The sequence below is a fragment of the Pan troglodytes genome, chromosome 15, assembly GCF_028858775.2.
Source record: "Pan troglodytes isolate AG18354 chromosome 15, NHGRI_mPanTro3-v2.0_pri, whole genome shotgun sequence".
Classification (NCBI taxonomy): domain Eukaryota; kingdom Metazoa; phylum Chordata; class Mammalia; order Primates; family Hominidae; genus Pan; species Pan troglodytes.
In genome coordinates, this window is record NC_072413.2 from 38,945,945 (window position 1) to 38,966,215 (window position 20,271).

General features: G+C 34.5%; 1 long non-coding RNA gene across 9 annotated transcripts in view; it reads left to right on the forward strand.

Annotated features, from left to right (window-relative positions):
- Nucleotides 1–20,271, forward strand: part of LOC134808289 (uncharacterized) — a 291,140-nt gene that overhangs the window by 136,612 nt on the left and 134,257 nt on the right. For all 9 annotated transcript variants that reach the window (XR_010150924.1, XR_010150921.1, XR_010150920.1 and 6 more), the window contains one exon: nucleotides 16,981–17,062. This is a non-coding gene — a long non-coding RNA (uncharacterized LOC134808289). The remainder of the gene's footprint in view (nucleotides 1–16,980; nucleotides 17,063–20,271) is intronic.

The window sequence follows — 20,271 nt, forward strand, 5'->3', positions numbered from 1 at the left end:
ATGTAATATCCTTAGACGTTTTGTGTAGTGAACATTTCTTTAATATGTTATCTAGTGCTATCTGTGTGATAAAGAAGTTTTTCTCAGTTTCATGGAAGTTAAGGAGCTCAATATGTTTGTTGAAAGCATACATTAGGTAAAAATATTGGGGAAAATTAGGGGACCTAATTGGGGTATATTATTTCTATTCTGGATGTTATAAACCATTTTAGACATTACTATAATTTTAGCATTGACATATTGTAAATTTCTCCATCATAAGAGATTCAACACAGGGAGAGAAATTCAATACAACTCCTTGGTTGGGGATGAGTCCACCAGATCTACTGGTCCACCTCCTAATTCAGGATTAATGCCATTATAATGGCATTAATTAATCCAGAATTAATGCCACTAATCACTGTTACATTTTTCCATTTCCTTAAAAAGAGAAGGCCATGATGACTTGTTTAATGCTCAGATAATGTAAATATTTTACTTTCAAATACATGTGATAATCATGCATCTGTCAACTCAACTTCATCTAAGAGAGATATCCTTTATTTTTACTAATATTAAACTAATCAAATTGTACTCTGATTTTTAAAAAACAAAACAGTAGTAATTAATTTCTAAGCAAGAAATATGTGTCTGAAAAGTATGTGCACACTACTGATGTTACAGCTTAGTGATAGTGAGATCTCCTGTGTGCCAGTTCTGCTTTGATAGGCAGGAGCCCAACAGAGAGTAATATAAGGAGTCTGAGGCCCAGTTAGAAGTTACGGCTGCTGTGGTGCATGTATAAATGTAGATGATAAGTGGAGAACGAGCTAAATCTAGCTCTTTTATCTATTTAAAACAGAATCAGTAAACAATAAGGAGCTGTGGAAGGATGTCATTCATTGAGGTTTTTTTTTTTTTTTTTTTTTTTTTTGAGATAGAGGATACGCAGTTGTTAGGGTATGGCCAAGCAGTGACGTTTTGCAACTTCTGTCAAATAGGTTGAGTTAACATATGATCTAATGCCTACCACACTCCTGTCAACAAAATGTGTCCTAAGAATACAATGTTTGCAAAATCAACCCTTGTGGACCTTACAGAATAGAACACGATAAATAATGAAAAAGACCACACAAGTGATAGCAAAATTTAAACTAAAATAATTGCTACAGATAAAGGTTTTCAGTCGTATAAAAATGTATAAGAGAGGGCTCAAACCAATCAGGGGGTTCAGTGTTTATTTCTAAGGACATGGTTTTTGAAGTGAGTTTGGAAGGATGTGTGGGCACTGACTACAGGAAGAAAGTGAATGTGGGGAGAGCTCAAGGAGAGAGCACAGCTTCTACAAATCCCCCAAAGAAGGATTGTGTAGTTGAAATGTAGAGACTCCAAATCAATGATGATAGTGGCAGAAGATGAAGCCAGAGAAGTAAGCCTGGACAAGACAAGGAGATTTATAAAAAAAAATTTTAAGTTTTTTTCTTCAATTTTTATTTTAAGTTCAGGGGTACATGTGTAGGATGTGCAGGTCTGTTACATAGGTAAATGAGTGCCATGCTGGTTTGCTGCACAGATCATCCCATCACCTAAGTATTAAGCCCAGCATCTATGAGCTATTCTTGATGCTTTCCCTCACCCAACCCCTGCCTGACAGGCCCCAGTGTGTGCTGTGTTCCCCCATGTGTTCATGTATTCTCGCCATTCAGCTCCCACTTATAAGTGAGAATATGTGGTATTTGGTTTCTGTTCCTGTGTTAGTTTGCTGAGGATAATGGCTTACAACTCCAACCATGTCTCTGCAAAGGACATTATTTCGTTTCTTTTTATGACTGCATAGTATTTCATGGTGTATATGTACCATGTTTTCTTTATCCAGTCTATCATTGAAGGGCATTTACAGTGACTCCATGTCTTTGCTTTTGTGAATAGTGTTGCAGTGAACATACATGTGCATATATCTTTAGAATGATTTATATTTTTATGGGTATATATGCAATAATGGAATTGCTGAGTCAAATAGTATTTCTGCCTCTAGGTCTTTGAGGAATCACCACCCTGTCTTCCACAATGGTTGAACTAGTTTACACTTCCACCAACAGTGTAAAAGTATTCCTTTTTCTCTGCAACCTCGCCAAGATCTGTGGTTTTTTGACTTTTTAATAATAGTTATTCTGATTGGTATGAGATGGTACCTCCTTGTGGTTTTGATTTAAATTTCTCTAATGATCAGTGATGTTGAGTTTTTTTCATATGTTTTTTGGCCACAGGTATGTCTTCTTTTGATAAGTTTCTGTTCATATCCTTTTCCTACTTTTTAATGGGGTTATTTGTTTTGTTCTTATAAATTTAAGTTTCTTATAGAATCTGGATATTAGACATTTGTCAGATGGATAGATTGCAAAACTTGCAATGGATAGATTGCAATCCTATTCTGTAGGTTGTCTCTTCACTCTGATGATAGTTTCCTCTGCGGTGCAGAAGCTGTTTAGCTTAATTAGATCACATTGATCAATTTTCGCTTCTGTTGCGATTGCTTTTGGCACTTTCATCATGAAGTCTTTGCCTTTGCCTATGTCCTGAATGGTATTGCCAGATTTTCTTCCAGGGTTTTTATAGTTTTGGGTTTTACATTTTAATTATTTAATCTATCTTGAGTTAATTTTTGTATGAGGTGTAAGAAAGGGGTCCAGTTTCAATTTGCTGCATATGGCTAGCCAGTTATCCGAGCACCATTTATTAAACAGAGAATCCTTTCCCCTTTGCTTATTTTTGTTGGGTTTGTTGAAGATCAAATGGTTCTAGGTGTGTGGTATTATTCTGAGTTTTCTATTCTGTTCCATTGGTCTGTGTGTCTGTTCTTGTACCAGTGCCATGCTGTTTTGGTTACTGTTGCCTTGTAGTACAATTTGAAGTCAGGTAGTGTGATGTTACAGCTTTGCTCTTTTTGATTAAGATTGTCTTGGCCATTCAGGCTCTTTTTTGTTTCCATATAAATTTTAAAATAGTTTATTCTAATTATGTGAAGAATGTCAATGGTAGTTTAATAGGAATAACATTGAATTTATAAATTACTTTGGGCAGTATGGCCATTTTCATGATGTTGATTCTTTCTATTCATGAGCATGGAATTTTATTTTTCTTTTTTCATTTGTTTGCTCTCTGATTTCCTTGAGCAGTGGTTTGTAGTTCTCCTTGAACAGATTGTTCACTTCTCTTGTTTGGTGTATTCCTAGGTATTTTATTCTTTTTGTAGCAATTCAGAATGGGAGTTCATTAATGGTTTGGTTCTCTGCTTGCCTGTGGTTGGTGAATAGAAATTCCAGTGATTTTTGCACACTGATTTTGTATCCTGAGACTTTGCTGAAGTTGCTTATCAGCTTAAGAAGCTTTTGGGCTGAGACAATGGGGTTTTCTAGATATAGGATAATGTCATCTGCAAACAAAGATAATTTGACTTTCTCTCTTCCTCTTTAAATACCCATTGTTTCTTTCTCTTACTTGATTGCCCTGACCAGAACTTTCAATATTATGTTGAATAAGAGTGGTAAGAGAGTGCATTCTTGCCTTGTGCTGGTTTTCAAGGGGAGTGCTTACAGCTTTTGTGCATTCAGTATTATATTGGCTGTGGTTCTGTCATATGTGACTCTTATTATTTCAAAGTATGTTCCTTCAATACTTAGTTTATTGAAAGTTTTTAACATGAATGGATGTTGAATTTTATCAAAAGCCTTTTCTGCATCTATTGAGATAATCCTGTGGTTTTTGTCTTTAGTTATGTTTATGTGATGAACCATATTTATTGATTCGCATATGTTGAACCAACCTTGCATCCCAGGGATGAAGCCAACTTGATTGTGTTGAATAAAATTTTGTATGTGCTGCTGGATTCAGTTTGCCAGTATTGTATTGAGGATTTTTGCATCATTGTTCATCAAGGTTATTGGTCTGAAGCTTTCTTTTTTGTTGTGTCTCTGCCAGGTTTTGGTATCAGGATAATGCTGGTCTCATAGAATGAGTTAGGGAGAAGTCTCTCCTTTTCAAATGTTTGAAATAGTTTCAGTGGAAATGATACCAGCTCTTCTTTCTACCTCTGGTAAAATTCGGCTGTGAATCCAACTGGTCTTGGGCTTTTTTGGTTGGTAGGCTATTTATTACCGCCTCAATTTCCAAAGTTGTTGTTGGTCTATTTAGGGATTCAATTTCTTCCTGGTTCAGTCTTGGGGGACATTCTGTCTTTTTAAAAAACCTTTGTTAGCTTAATGTTTGTTTTGTTAGAAACTGGGATTGTGATCCCTCCTTTTTTCTGTTTTCCATTTGCTTGGTAGATTTTCCTCCATGCATTTATTTTGAGCCTTTGTGTGTCTTTGCATGTGAGATTGGTCTCTTGAAGACAGCATACCAGTAGGTCTTGGCTCTTTATCTAGCTTGCCATTGTGTGTCTTTTTAATGGGCATTTAGCTCATTTACATTTCAGGTTAATATTGTTATGTATAAATTTGATTCTGTCATCTCGATGCTAGCTGGTTATTTTGCAGACTTGTTTATGTGGTTGCTTCATGGTGTCACCAGTCTGTGTACTTCAGTGAGTCTTTTGTAGTGGCTGGTAAAGGTTTTTCCTTTCCATATTTAGTGCTTTCTTCAGGAGCTCTTGGAAGGCAGGCCTGGTGGTGATGAATACCCTCAGCATTTGCTTCTCTTAAAAGAATCTTATTTCTCCTTCACTTATGAAGCCTTGTTTAGCCAGCTATGAAATTCTGCATTGGAAATTATTTCCTTTAAGAATGTTGAATATTGGTCCCCAGTCCCTTCTGGTTTGTAAGGTTTCCACTGAGAGGTGTGCTGTTAGTCTGATGGGCTTCCCTTTGTAGGTGACCTGGCCTTTCTCCAAGGCTGCACTTAACATGTTTCATTTCATTTCAGTCTTGGAGAATCTGAGGATTATTTGTCTTGGGGTTGATCTTTTCATGGAGTATCTTACTGGGATTCTCTGCATCCCCTGAATTTGGAAGTTGGCCTGTCTTTTGGAGTTGGGGAATTTCTCCTGGATGATATCCTGAAGTATGTTTTCCAACTTGTTTCCATTCTCCCTGTCTCTGTCAGTTACCCTAATCAGTGGTAGGTTTGGTTTCTTTATAAATTCTGTATTTCTCAAAGGTTTTCTTCATTTCTCTTCATTCTTTATTCTCTATTCTTGTCTGCCTGTTTTATTTCAAAAAGAGTCTTCAAGCTGTGAGATTCTCTCCTCCACTTGATCATACTGTTATTGATACCTGTGATTGCATTGTGAAATTCTCCTATTGTGTTTTTCAGCTCCATCAGGTCAATTATGTTTTCTCTTTAAACTGGGTATTCTGGCTATCAGCTCCTGTACTGTTTTATTTCAAAAAGAGTCTTCAAGCTGTGAGATTCTTTCCTCCACTTGATCTTTCTGCTATTGATACCTGTGACTGCATTGTGAAGTTCTCATACTGTATTTTCCAGCTCCATCAGGTCAGTTATGTTTCCTCTCTAAATTGGCTATTCTGGCTATCAGTTCCTGTATTGTTTTATCATGATTCTTAGGATCTTTCCACTGAGTTACAACATGCTCCTTTAGCTCAGCAAATCCCTTATTACCCATCGTCTGAAGCCTACTTCTGTCAATTCAACCACCTCAGTCTTAGCCCAGTTCTGTGCCCTTGCTGAAGAGGTATTGTGGTCATTTGGAGGAGAAGACCCTCTCTGGCTTTTTGAGTTTTCAGCGTTTTTATGTTGATTCTTTCTCATCCTTGTGGGCTTATCTACCTTCAGTCTTTGAGGTTGCTGACCTTTGAATGGGATTTTCATTGATTTCTGTTTGTTTGTTTTTCTTTAAGAACTCAGCCCACATTTCCTGGGCTGCTGTCATTTGCTAGAGGTCCTCTCCAGACCATAGTTGCCTCTTTCTCTTTCCCCCATACCTGGAGCTGTCACCAGTGAAATCTGAAAAACAGCAAAAATGTCAGCCTGCTCCTTCCCCTGGAAGATCCATTCCAGGGGTATACTGACCTGTTGCCAGCCAGAACTTGCCTGTAGGAGGTGGCTGGAGACCCAACTGCTTCTTTAAGCAGGTCCCTGCTTACAAGTGAGAAGGTTAAGTCATCTGCCAAAGATTGCCAAGATTTGCTCAGCACAAAAGTTTCAGAGCAAATAATTCAAATCTAGATAGAATAAGCTCAAGCCCATGGTTTTGTCATTAAGTAGTATCCATCACATTTAGTGTCTGGATATTTTCATATATTACCTGGAGAGAGGCCAAAAAATATAGCTTCTACGTTTCCTGTAAATGATCTGAGTTTTCTTATATGCATCTATCAACTGATTGATGACAGGAGCATAGTTGAGCTGAAAGAGGTGTTGGAAGGTAGTACCTTTTCAAATGCAGCTTCTAGCTACTTAATTTCACTTTCAACATTTTGCCAGGAATTTTGTTACCTAGTGCCTGATCAAGATGGCATTAACAGTCTCTCAACCTGACTAACCTTTAGACAGTTTTCTTCCTTACTATCAACCACTGATTTCTTTCCCTAGGATTTACTTGGTATTTTCTCTTTTTTTAGGATTTACTTTACAAGACTTGTTATTGTAAATTCTTCCTTTTTCTCTTTGAAATGTATGTAACTCTCCCAGCCTGTTGTGAATTTTACAACCTAAAAAATGTCTTTCTCAATGACCTGAAAACCATCTCTTTGAAGTGAAAACATCAAAGTAGATAGCATCCCCTATCTCCCAGTCTCTGTGGGAGGGAAGGAGCCTAACTTTGATAGGCACAATCAGCAAACACAGATAGCATAATCAAAGAGAAAAACATTGCATACTCAGAAACAACTCTATTTTCTGTACACATTCATTCGTCAACCTCCCTGCAACTTCTGAACATCCTCCAGTACTTTTCCAGGAGCTCACCTTAGAGGATAAAAACCCTCCCTCTTTTTGATTTAGTAGAGTTGAGTTCAATCTGTCTCTCCCATTATAATGATCTCGAAGAAGATCCTTCTTGCCTGTTTAACTTTGGTGCAATTTTTGCTTTGACATGCTGAATGTTTATTAGACACTTTTTTGTCCTTTTAGTCATTGCAGATGACATTTTACCCAATTTTTTTTCATCACAACATAATATGTGTTATAATTTTCCCAACTTTTCTAACAGTTTTCTTACTGCCCACTGCCTGTTTCCACAACAAATGCTACATATTTCAGATTTCTTTCTTTCTTTGACAATATCCTATTTCTGGTACCAATTTCTATATCAATCAGCTATATTCATATAATGCTGTGTATCAACTACCTCCAATTCAGTGACATATTCTTACATTGTTTTATTTTTCCTATTACAGGTTTGCAAGTCAGTTGGAGAGGCTCAGTTTTTGGCTGTGGGTCTGAAGTTCAGCTTGTGTGACTTTGTTTCAGGATGCAGTTCGGTTAGGCTTGGCTCTAACTTCTAAATCTGTTCCATGTGTGTCATTGGACTATTGCCTCTGTGGTTTAGCCCAAATGATAGCAATGACCCAGTATATGTTTTTCTCATGGAAACGCTAGGAGCTCAAAAAGAAAGACCAAATCACCTTCCAAGTTTCTGCCTACATTGCATCTATTAATATTATAGCAACCAAAGCAAGTCACAGAGCCATGTTTAAAATTGAAGTGTGGGGAAGCACACTCTGCCTACCATAAAAGCATGAGCAGTGTGGGAGTATTTAAGGCTCTTCCAAGGGCCACATTCTATTTCCTACAAAATTGTATTAATATTCACACTGCCACATCCCACTGTCCAAAGCTATAGAAACACGGCTTCAGTAAACAAAGTTATGTTTATTTAATTTTTAATTTGTTGCAGTGAGGTGGAGCTGAATGACTGTTGGCATCTCAGAAAGAAAGAGTTGAGAGGTGTTCATTACAGGATTTGGATATGTTCTGGTTAATTCCAAAGAGAATAAGGGAAATCAGAGACAGATTTAGAGTGAATTCTATAGCAAAAAGGAACAATTAAGAGATAACTTTCACTCGCGTCCTTGTGAAGAGACCAACAAACAGGCTTTGTGTGAGCAACGAGGCTATTTATTACACCTGGGTGCAGGTGGGCTGAGTACGAAAAGAGGGTCAGGGAAGGGAGACAGGAGTGGGGCCGTTTTATAGGATTTGGGTAGGTAAAGCAAAATTAGTCAAAGGGGGTTGTTCTTTGGTGGGCAGGGGCAGGGGTCACAAGGTGCTCAGTGGGGGAGCTTTTGAGCCAGGATGAACCAGGAGAAGGAATTTCACAAGGTAATGTCATCAGTTAAGGCAGGAACAGGCCATTTTCACTTCTTTCATGATTCTTCAGTTACTTCAGGCCATCTGGATGTATACTTGCTGGTCACAGGGGATATGATGGCTTAGCTTGGGCTCAGAGGCCTGACGATAACATAGACTGGTAACCTACTAAGTTAGTACAACAGGATCAGCATTTTCATTAATAAATGTAGTCACTTACGTTATCTGAAAGTGAAAGACATTTAGTTATTTTTGTAGTTACATTGGATTTTATGTCCTAGCCTCAGAGGAAAGAAGGCTTTTACTTCTTTTGATAGGATTGAAAAGGTTCTGGAATTAGTTAGGGTTTTGTGTCTATACCCCAGCAAGGGGGCTGCGCTTTAGCAAGGGGGCTGCACATTTATGTCTTCTGCCCGTCCTTTCTTTGAGTACCAGGTAAAGACTTACAAATAATTCATAAATGAGGACGTCAGTTATATCTGAGACTCCCAGTGATTCCAAACTGTTACTCAAGATCAAATTAGGTGTTTAAAAGTTTATTACAATTTTACTTGCTTTTTCATACCCATTTTTCTTGCAATCACCTCTTTCTCTGATGCTTTTCTAAAGGTGAAAGACTGTCTCTTAAGAAAGGCGTTTTTACACCTTTAGAATTTGGTTCAACTAGTTGCCTTGAAACCTCAACTCTCTCATGAGCTCAAAAAAAACTTATCATTTTGAAGATTAGATAGCTTTTTTCTCATTGTGGGAGTTCATTCTCTTTGACTTTCTACATCCTAAGCCTCTAATCTACAAAGTATTATTTTCAGAATATAAAAAGTGTTTTAACATTCAGTATGTTTATTATCTCTATCACAATCCAATGAATTAGTTCTAATTTTCTCTTTTAAAAATGAGAAGTTTGAGTCTCAGGAATGTTAAGCAATTTGCCTTAGGTCAAGCCATTAATATTTGTTATAGCTGGAATGCAAATCTTGTTGAAATGTTAATGTTAACTGCACCATACAGTGCTGGCCCTAAATGATCTTTCCAGGCCCTGCTTCCTCCTTTCTTAAGTACCAGACTAATCTTTTGCCCACATAAATTTCATTCTCTCAGGTCTTTTACATATTGTTCTTTCTGCCATAGAATGGTCTCTAAATTAAAAAGTTTAATATGTACTAAACATGTGTTATATTGTAATTGTGCATTCTTTTACTTAAACAATTTGCCCCAAACTTGATAAGCAGTAGTCTTCACAAAACCTTTATCCATCTTTACCAGGAGGTGTTAATTGAAATTTTAATCTGTTAAATTGGTAATACTCATGTAGTTCCTGTTATATAACCATAGCAGGATTATATTCAATAGCATAAGCCTACATGAAATAAGGAGCTAGTTAAGAGGAGCAATGATAACAGATATTTTTGTATTCATTTTAGAAGAAAATATATTTTTATTTTAACGTGTACTGTAATTTACACTCACAGAATGGAATCACCGAAGGACAAAATCACTTTGACATCAAAATATGTCTTGAATATTGTTTTAACTATGTTAGGATTATGTTTTAAATGATGGATGTTTTAATACTTTTAGTCTAATTTACTCAATGGAGCAGTCACAGCCTAGTTTAAAAAATATCAAGTGTGGCACTATAGATGTTATGAGAATATTTTGTAAAAGAGGAATTGAAGTAAAGTGATCCATCTTGGATCTCTCTTTCAGCTAGGTGATGCTATTATAGTCCTGTCTCTTTATAATAGTGATGCTTTCTATAAATGAGAAAGAGCATCACAGAGAAGTAAGAGGTTCTTCAGGATCCCTACCAATGACTGCCTCATTGTATGTGTTTAATGATGCCTGCAGGAAAGCTTACTTACTCTGACAGGATATTTCCATCAGCATCCTTGAGTTCAGAAGAATAAAAGCAAAATGAAGATTATGCTGGCTTTACATTTGGGTGAAGACCATCTCCTTAGGTACTTGCTTTTTATGTGATATTTTAAAATATAAGTTTTCATGTTATAATTTTCAGTAGGTAGTATATACACATACAAAGGTGGTAAAAAAAAATTCCTTTGAAACCACAAATTAAATATAACCTCTCAGTAAACAATTGTTTTATTTTAAATCCACATTTTTATGATACTTATAGGTTGTCATATCAATAGCCTTAAGTCATCAGATACTGAAAATACCTAAAATGTCCTCCAAGAATAGTAAAAACTTTGTTCTATTTCTCTTTGTGAATTTATTGACTTAAAGTTTTTGGACAAAAAATGTTTTTATTTTATTTCATTATATTTATTTTATTTTATTTTTTTGAGATGGAATCTCGCTGTGTCCCCCATGCTGGAGTGTAGTGGCATGATCTTGGCTCACTGCAAGCTCCGCCTCCCGGGTTCACGCCATTCTCCTGCCTCAGCCTCCTGAATAGCTGGGATTACAGGTGCCCGCTACCACGCCCAGCTAATTTTTTGTATTTTTAGTACAGACGGGTTTCATCGTGTTAGCCAGGATGGTCTCCATCTCCTGACCTTGTGATCCGCCCATCTCAGCCTCCCAAAGTGCTGGGATTACAGGCGTGAGCCACCACGCCCGGCCCAAAAAATGTTCTTAAATATGGAACTTAGCTATAAATACAGCATCAACATCATTTTTATTATCAAGAATATCAGTTGAGTTCTGAACATATTATCTTTACTCTTATAATGATAATAATAATCTATACATGATGATTCAGAACAGAATTAGACACTCTCAAAAATGTATTGTTTATTAACAAATTCAACCTTATAAAAATATCAGTTATTTTTATAATCTTAGAAATTCTCAATATGTGCCTTATATGGCACAAGGCATACAGCAAAGCTGTATTGTAATTCTACGCAGACATTTGGAAAAGTACATTATTGATGTTTGACATGGAAGCCACTAACAGTACCTTCATTTTTGTAATGTTGGGAATGAAACGTGGTACAAAGATGAAGATTTTTGCCATATCCTATGTACTTACTTCATTGTTACATGTAAGTCTGGAGCACAGTGATTTCCACTATATCCTTCAAGCAGATTCTCTACTTTTTAACGTTGTAGAATATTTGCTATTTATCTCTCTCTTTCTCTCTTTATTTTTTGTCCTCTTCTTTTACCTTTTTTGAACTGTTTGAGAAAAAGGCGCAGACATAATGCTTCACTATTTCTAATGTTTCAGCATGTATATCATAAGATTAAGGAAACTATCCTGCAGAACAACCATCTCTATTATGTAATTAGTATTGACTCTTTCCACAAGTACAAAACTACTTAGATCAGGTCACGTGATTAAAGGACTTTCTCTAATCTAAAGTTACTAGATTGACCTTTTAAATAATAAATACTATAAATATTAAGATATATTTTCTCAGTAATTTCCATTCACTCATACTAGCATCAGTTGATCATTTTTGCTAGAATGAGTTTTGGCTGAATTAATTATTTCTGTTTTAATTGACAATTGGTGAATATTTAATTGTAGCATTTCTTCTACATTTTTTAGTTTGCAGTCTATTTTAGGAAATGACTTTTGTTTCTTCCTCGTTCATATTGCTGTTGTCTCTTGGATTGCTATTTTATTCATTGGTGTCTTAATTTGTTGCTAACATGATTTATTTGAGAACATTTGGTAAAGAATATCTTCTTAATGGTTGTTGCAAATTTGAGCAATAGGAAGCCTATTTATCTGCTTACCTTTTCCTCTTAGCATGCTCCTATCCTTCTTTGAGCACTTTATTACTTTCTGTCAAAACATGTTGTTCAGTCTCCCTTGTGCTTCCCTTATCTGAGACCTGGAATGAGTCATTTCTCTGTAAAATCCTGGTTTGTTTACGTGGGGAATAACATTTACACATGAATTCTGGATCCTAGATGTGCTAATTCAAAATGAGATGTCACTACATAGCACAATTCAGAGGATAGAACCAGAAAAAATATTTTTTGACAAAATATTGTAAGTTCATACTCACATGGCATATTAAGTCCAGCACCATATTATTTTCCTTACTTTTACTTACATTTCACATCTGCATCATCCTTCTCCTACAATGAAAACTCTATGTCCATAACACAATAGAGTTACTCATTTGTCCTTTGCTACAAAGCACACAAGAGGACTTTTAATTACTACACAAATGCCTTTTTAATAAGACATCTATAAAGAACAGTTTAAAAATTCATCAATGTTCCCACTGAGAATGACTATAGTAGTTTTTATAATATTTAAATTGGTTGATGTTTAAAAATTCATAAAGTTGTACAATTAAGATTTGTATAGTTTACTATATACAAATTGCTTTGATAAAATATTTTAATAATTTTATTTTAATATTTTTTGAGAGATATTATGTTGACAACTTAATATTCAATTAAATCCATGTTTGTGTTTGTTCTTTCAAATTTTTGATCATACAAAATATCAACATATTTTCCTAGTCAAAATTATATAAAGGCTATATTTAAAGAAGTCACATTTCTGTCTTTATTCCATTTATGAATCATTTAACTGTTGTTGGGAAGCAATATAATTACTTTTTAATTATCATTCTGATTTATTTAAAATAAGCTTCCATGTATATGTGCATATTATTATTCTTTTCTCTCTTATTCACACATATGTAATATCAATATGCATCCTTCCTTTTTTCTTTCTTGTATGTATACGTGTGTACATGTTTATAGCTAAAAATATAAGTATAATATGTATATAGCTTAGATACATTTATTTTGTAGTAATAAACCCTGTTTTATATGTTGCAAATATTTATCCATTTTATTGAATTTTGCCAATATTATAATCTTCCTCTTCTTCTTCATCATAAGTTTAATGTAGTTGAATTTTTTATTGTATTTTTACCTCAGAAGACTTTTCTTCATAGTTATAAATAAATTCTTCAGTATTTCCTTCTAGTTCTTGAATCAATCAGTCCTTCTTCCTCCTTTATTTGCTTCCTTCCTTTATATTTAGATTACATCTGCATTTTGAGTTTGGTTATATAGCTGCATGTGTGGAACAAATTCTCCAAAATTTACCTAGATCCTCCAACACCATTTAATAATATGTCTATTATTTGCACAATGACTTGATATGCCAATTTTACCAAACCCAAACATCCTCATACATTGATATCTGTTTCTGCACTTTTGATTCAGTTTCTTTAGTTTATGTATGCATGCACCATAAACAGTGTTTTAATTATAGAGAATTTGAAGTACATTTTGATATCAGATAAAATAACTCCTATTATTTCGTTTTTTTCACCAATTCCTGCAATGTTCATGTTTTGATAGAAATATAGAAATATATTTGTTTCCCTCAAGAATAAAACTTGTTACTGTTATTGTGAAATATATTCAATTCACTTAGGAAAAATTGACATCTTTACAATGTTAATGCATTCCATCCAAGAACAAAGAATGACTTTTGATTTTTGTGTTTTATGAATGTTTTAACATTTTCTTTATTATAGATTTAAATATTTATAAACCTGATTGCAAAGTGTTTTGTCTTTGTTATTTTAAATGTTTTTTTTTTGCTTATAATATTTAATGTTATATTTGTATGATGAACATGGAAATGGGTGAAAAGAAATCCAAAGCTGTATTGTTGAGTGAGTCACTGTCTGATATCAAGAGCAACTTGAGATTGATATTGTGATATTTTCTTCCAAGCAGTCTACAACAATTGTATTTCATGGTGGAGAAGGGAAAACACTTATCTGCTATCTTCTGTTTTCTTGGTCAAAATTTCACCCCTCTATGAAAACCCATCTGGCTGCATTTAAATGTGATGGGTATCATTGTGTTAGTTGAGGTCAACATAGAAGTTCTGGGACTGTAGGCTAAAGGTAAGATACTATCTGGTTGTGCCTAGGTGAAGTTACTTAGAATCCATGTAGAACTGGTAACAGGCACGGGAGGTTACCAAAGCTGGAAAATACTGTCAAGGCCCTTGTGAAAAGTGAAGGGAAGATGACATGAAGAAAGAAATTTCTGATAGAGTTCACTTCCTTTATCACACAAACTCATTTTCAATTATATCTAGTTCCCATATTACAACAGAGTGCCTGTATATTAATGGAAACAAGATGCCTACTTCCTGTACAATAGAAAGGTAAAAGTACAAGTAATTATTTTAAAAATGATAGTTGGCCTCAACTTATTGAAAAACAAAACAAACAAAACAAAAACTAGAGACAGATTCGGTAGTTATAGTTTATGCCGCTGCAGCTGGTCCCAAGATTATACCTAACATTTGTCACCTTTCTCTTCCATTGTTCTTTCTAGTTTTACTCATCTTTGGTCAGCAGTTTGACTATTCTTGACTGCTTGTGTAGTAGTAGAACATGACAATTTGCAATTGCCTGTTTACCATTATCATGGCGCATGGAAATACCAAGAGTCCTACCCATTAATCCCTAGGTTCAAGAAGAGTCCTTCCTGTCTGTTGGTCTAGTAATACCTTTGTTAGCTGAGATAAAAAGCTCAATGGATCTAGTACACAGCCTCATCTTCAAGTTTAGTCAAATATTTATTAAGTGTTGGAAAGAATGTTTTACTTTGTAGAAATCATAAACACAAGCTGCTAGAATGTAAGGTTGTGGGCTTAAGAATTTCAAATCCAAGAAATGTGTCAGTGGGAATAATGATGGGCAGTCAGTACTATCTTTCCTTCCTGATTCCCGTACCTACATATTCTAGCACCATATGTAGAACCATTTGCAAGTGTTCAGCAAATATCCAACAGCTTGTAATGTGAAAGCCCAACAATTCAGGTTGTTGTGCCTGAATTGGCATCTTATCTGGACCTTTATTAGGCCATTCCATCATAATCAAGTGCATTTGAATTCAAGGTTCATGGTAATATGACATGATATCATGTCAATAACCTATTGTCCCAACTGTTCTTTGGTGTGAGTTAATATTGCATGGAATTGCACAGTGATAGAGGAATCATGTTGTAAGTAAAGAGGTGATGTTACAGGAGGCCTCTGTGTAAGGAAGGTAAACCCATATCCAGAGGAGATATCTGTTAATGATTAATCATTGTCCCTCAAAGGGCTGCAGTATAATCTCCATGCCACTAAATGGCTGACTAGCCTCCTCAAGCAAGTAGCCACATGAAAGGCTCAGCATGCACTCTTCTACCAGCAGGTTGGGCACTTACAGCAGCAGTAGCTAAATAGTTTATTGACGATAAGTAGTCCATATTTTTAGTTCCACATATAGTCTCATCATTAGTTCATTTTGCCAGCACTGGAAAGCTGAAGAGAGTGGCCTCCTTACATCCAAAGGATGCAAGATGTCTCCCTCATTTTTAAGAACTTGTACTCATTTTTTGCAGTGTCTGTGATAAATTACCACAAACTTGGTGGTTTAAAACAAAAATTTATTTTCTCACTTTTTTGAAGGACAATTTAGGGAAGGATTCTTCCCTGACTCCTACAGCTTCTGATGGCTGTTGGCATTCCTTGGCTTCCTTGGTTTCTTGTCACATTGTTAGAATCTCTGTCTTAATCTTCAGGTTGCCTTTCTCTTCGATGTCTCTTCTCTGTGTTTCCTTCAAAAGTGAATCTGGGCCAATATAGATAATCTAGAATTATTTCATCTCAACATCCTTAATTTATTTTTCATCTACAAATACCTTTTTCCAAAATAAGGTAGCACTCACAGGCTTCATGAATTTGTCATGTACTTATCATTTTTGAGGCCACCATTCAACCCACTGTATCTGACAAGGGCAAAACATTTCTGGATGAAAACATTGATTTTACCCACATGTCATTCATCTTTTAACAAATCTGAATTAATTGCTTACCAATAATGTCTACTTAATTAATTGCTTACTAATAATGTACTAAAATGTTATTTCAGTTTTTAAAATCAATAACATCAAAGAAACATGTACCATATCATAGTCTCAATTATACATCTTCATTACTGTATATTCTAAAATGATTATTATAAGATTTGCCATATTTTATTTATGGTATAAATGCAATGTGTTTTAAAGCTCTTATCAATGCTAAGCTGAAAACTATTGTATTTTATAGTTACAGAGACTTTCTTTTCCTTATTTAGAAATAGCATTATTTTACGAACAGAAATTAGTAAAACCAAACTTCAGTATAATTTACTATGCAATGATAGAAATCACTACAAGATTTACAGGGAAATAATTTTAGTGACAATATCACAAATATCTCATATCCTTAATATACATGTCCAAATAGAATTTACTTATAAAAAGTCTTTAAATTTCCATCATGTAGAGCTATGTCCTGGTTTTCAATCATCATTATTATTAAATGTAATTACCTGCTTACATTACATTATAATTTGTTAACCTGCCTCAGACTAGAACACATTTTGTTCATCCATGAACAGATACTCATGTTTCCAACATGTTGAAAAAATTTGCATTTTAAAATGACTGCTTTTGAAATAGACCTGGGGGTGATATGGTTTGGCTGTGTCCTCACCCAAAATTTCATTTTGAATTGTAATCTCCGTAATCCCCACCTGTCCAGAGTGTCACCAGGTGGTGGTAATTGGATCATGGGGGTGGTTTCCCCCATGCTGTTCAGAACTTTCCCCCCATGCTTTTTTTATTATTATTATTTCTATACTAGGAGGATTTAATTATTGATTAAGAAATTTTAGTTGAAGTCATATGTGTTGTATTGTTATTTACCCGCTGTATTATTTCTTTCTCAGCCTGCTATGAAGAAATACCCAAGACTGGGTACTTTCTCAACTTTCAAATTGAGCTGTTCAGAATGTGTGAAACAATTTTAAGGTAAGGATAAGTTGTCTCATTTTACAGCCTTTGGTTTTGCTCCTAATTGTCACAGGTAAAAAAAGCAAAGAACATTATAATGGGAAGCAGAAAGAGGGCAAATTTTGAGTTTCATAAGTTGTTTGCGTTTTTGTTTTTACGAGGTAGTACAGTAACTCACAAGAAGTATAAAGCAAAAGAAAATGCAAGGCAGACCTGAGTAAAGGCTGTGTGTTTCTGAAATAGAGAATGTTACATCCACTGAAAATACTTAGATTGCTTTTTAATTTTTCAATGTTTACAAAAAAAGGCTCCATGGATGGAAATGTTGAGGAAGTTCATGATGTTTAAGTCTTATCCACTTACATAATAAGTGCACTGTTGTTATTAGGTGCATAGACTCTGGTTCAATAATCCTAGGTTCAAACTGTTCACTCCACAAAAGACTACAAGTTCTGTGACTGTGGGCAATTAATTAATTCTATAAAGACTCAGTTTTCTAATTTGTAAAAGTGAAATTTCTATAAACATTAACTAAAGATATACCTGTAACTTGCATACATACCACAATACATAGTATATAGAAACTATTCAATAAATTGCTAATGCAGCTAAAGATCATCTTTCCAGGTCTTTGCTCAATTGCCACCTCTCAGTGAGAACATCCTGATCTCCTTATTTGTATTTATAAGAGCTGTCCCTTTCTAACTATTTTTCTGTTCCCTTTTACCTGACATCATTTATCTTCATCAGAGATACTATATTTTATTGCTCAATTAATTAATTAACTAATTTTCTATCTCCCTCTACTAAAATTTAATTTCCTTGAGAAAAGAGTTTTGTCCGTGTTGCTAATTACACCTTTCCCAATAACTAGATTCTAGACCTTTAAAACAATGCCTAGTTAGGAATGAATTAATCAGTATTATTAAACTGTTGTGAACTTTAGACTATAAGAAGAGTTTTAAAGCTCAAGAGAACACTTTTGTCACATATAAAACTTAAATCTTAGGGCTCATCTGAGTAAGTGGCTTATGCAATATCTAAACTCAGTTTAGTACTAGAACATAGCCTATTCCTGCAATTACCTGCAATATTTTGTTTACTTAATAATCATAATTTTTTATAGTTATTACTTTTTGAGGATCTATTACATGACCATTACTGTCCTTAATGTCTTATATAGTGGGGATAATTTTAATTTCTTATAGTTATGTTAAAAGACAGATATTACGTTCCTCATTTAAATAATTTTAGAGGTCCACTGTCTATGGAGTGCCTTTCTCCTTGCCTCCAACTTTTTTCCTACTACTATGTTGGGACAGTTCTTCAATTTTCTTGGCTATCGGCCTTGAATGTTTTAAAGAGCTATTGTGATTTATTTACAGAACCTGCTAGTATGTCTTCCTTCAAGTTCTCACAGCTTACAATAAACTAAAAATTGCCAAATGAGACATAGCTTTCTGATTTGCTAAAACATATTTTATCATTGAAACATTCTCCAAAATATACTCTAGTAAAGGCAGAATTTGACTATTACTCTGTAGATGGTCATACATAAACATAAACATAAACATAAACATAATGACCACTTCGTTACCACAGTCCTTTGAGGACTTTGGAAATCTTTTCCCTTATTAAATAAGACTCTGCTTAATGTTAGACTGAGCATTTCTAAGTTGACCAGTGAAATTGTTCAAATTATGCCAAACATTCCCTTTTGGTTTTAACTACTCTTTAATGTTTTCTTCAATTTAATTTCCACTGATAAGCTATCTGAAGAAATGCTTTATTTAAAAAAAAGTAGGAAATCCTCATTTTCTTAAAAAAAAACCTATTATTTATTATGTACCAAAACTCTGATGTTGCTTTACATAAACATTTTCTGAAAGGTAGTATCCTTCCATTTCTTCATGAGAGAACAAGATATTGCTCAGGATGTCAAAGTAATATGGAAAATTCAAATGACTAACCATTCAAATCTTCTTACATGAAAAGTCAATGCTTTTTCATATCTGCTACAGTATTGCTTCACCACTGCAGACAATAGTAGAAATAAACATATACGGAGCGTTACTGCTATTACTTCACCTTACCTCCCATCCACCCCCCTTTACTGGATAGTTAAAAAAAAAAGTTTGATGGATTATTTGTTCTATCTTTTGTGTCTACTGGCATTATAAGACTAGGAAATACTGTGTCTCTAGCACAACTCAAATCAATAAACTTTTACAAAGATTTCTGGAAGTTACAAGGTATTAAACAGCATTCTTCTTTGTTAATATCTCTCCAATGATCATAAAAACCCACATACAATGTGATTGCTATGGAAGCATTGTCACAGAAAGTGTAAAGGGCCTCAAGGATGATTTAGAGACAGTTTTTCCTGACATTTATCCTACAATCCTAATTCTTCCTTGTGTATATTTGGTAGTTTATATTAAATTGTATTCAATACATTATATACAGAAAACTATAATGCATTATCTCAAATTAATACAGATAAACTCAGCATAAGACATGTTCCTCACAGACTAAATAAAAATACAATATGTAGTTATTCCCAATTTTTTTCTCACTTATATTGCTTATATCAAAGTATACCCATGTCAAGCATCCATAAATATGTCAAATGCCAAAACTAAGTAAATCTTAAACATTGGAAACAGAGAAAGTTTCAGCTTACCTCTACTTTTGCTAGCATTGTAATATGTGAGTAAAGACAGATGATCAGCTGCATAATAATAATGCTGGTACACGGAAACCTGGGATATTACAGATTTAAAGGAATTCTGTAATATTTACTCAGTATAATTTATGCTGTATTTACTCAGAAATACAAGGATACAGGGCAATGAGGACTAAATGAAAATATCTGGTTAATTGGGGTGAACATATTTTTGTGAAATTGTATTTATATGGAGAGAGAGAGTGAGAGAGAGATTTTTGCAAGAGGTTTACCTCTTTGTTTAGAGGGCATGAATAGGCAAATCTGAAATTCTTAGGCTGAAACCTCTCAGGTAGGAGTTGACACTGTAATAAACACATGAAATTTCTTTTTTTCTGGGAAACTTCCGTTTTGCTCATAAGGCTTTTCAACTGATTGCATCTAATCCAACCAGATTAATCTTCATTACATAAAGTCAACTGATAGCGGATGTTACTCATATGAATAAAATGCTTTCACAGAAACATCTAGAATCATTCTTGATGGAATAACTGGATACTGT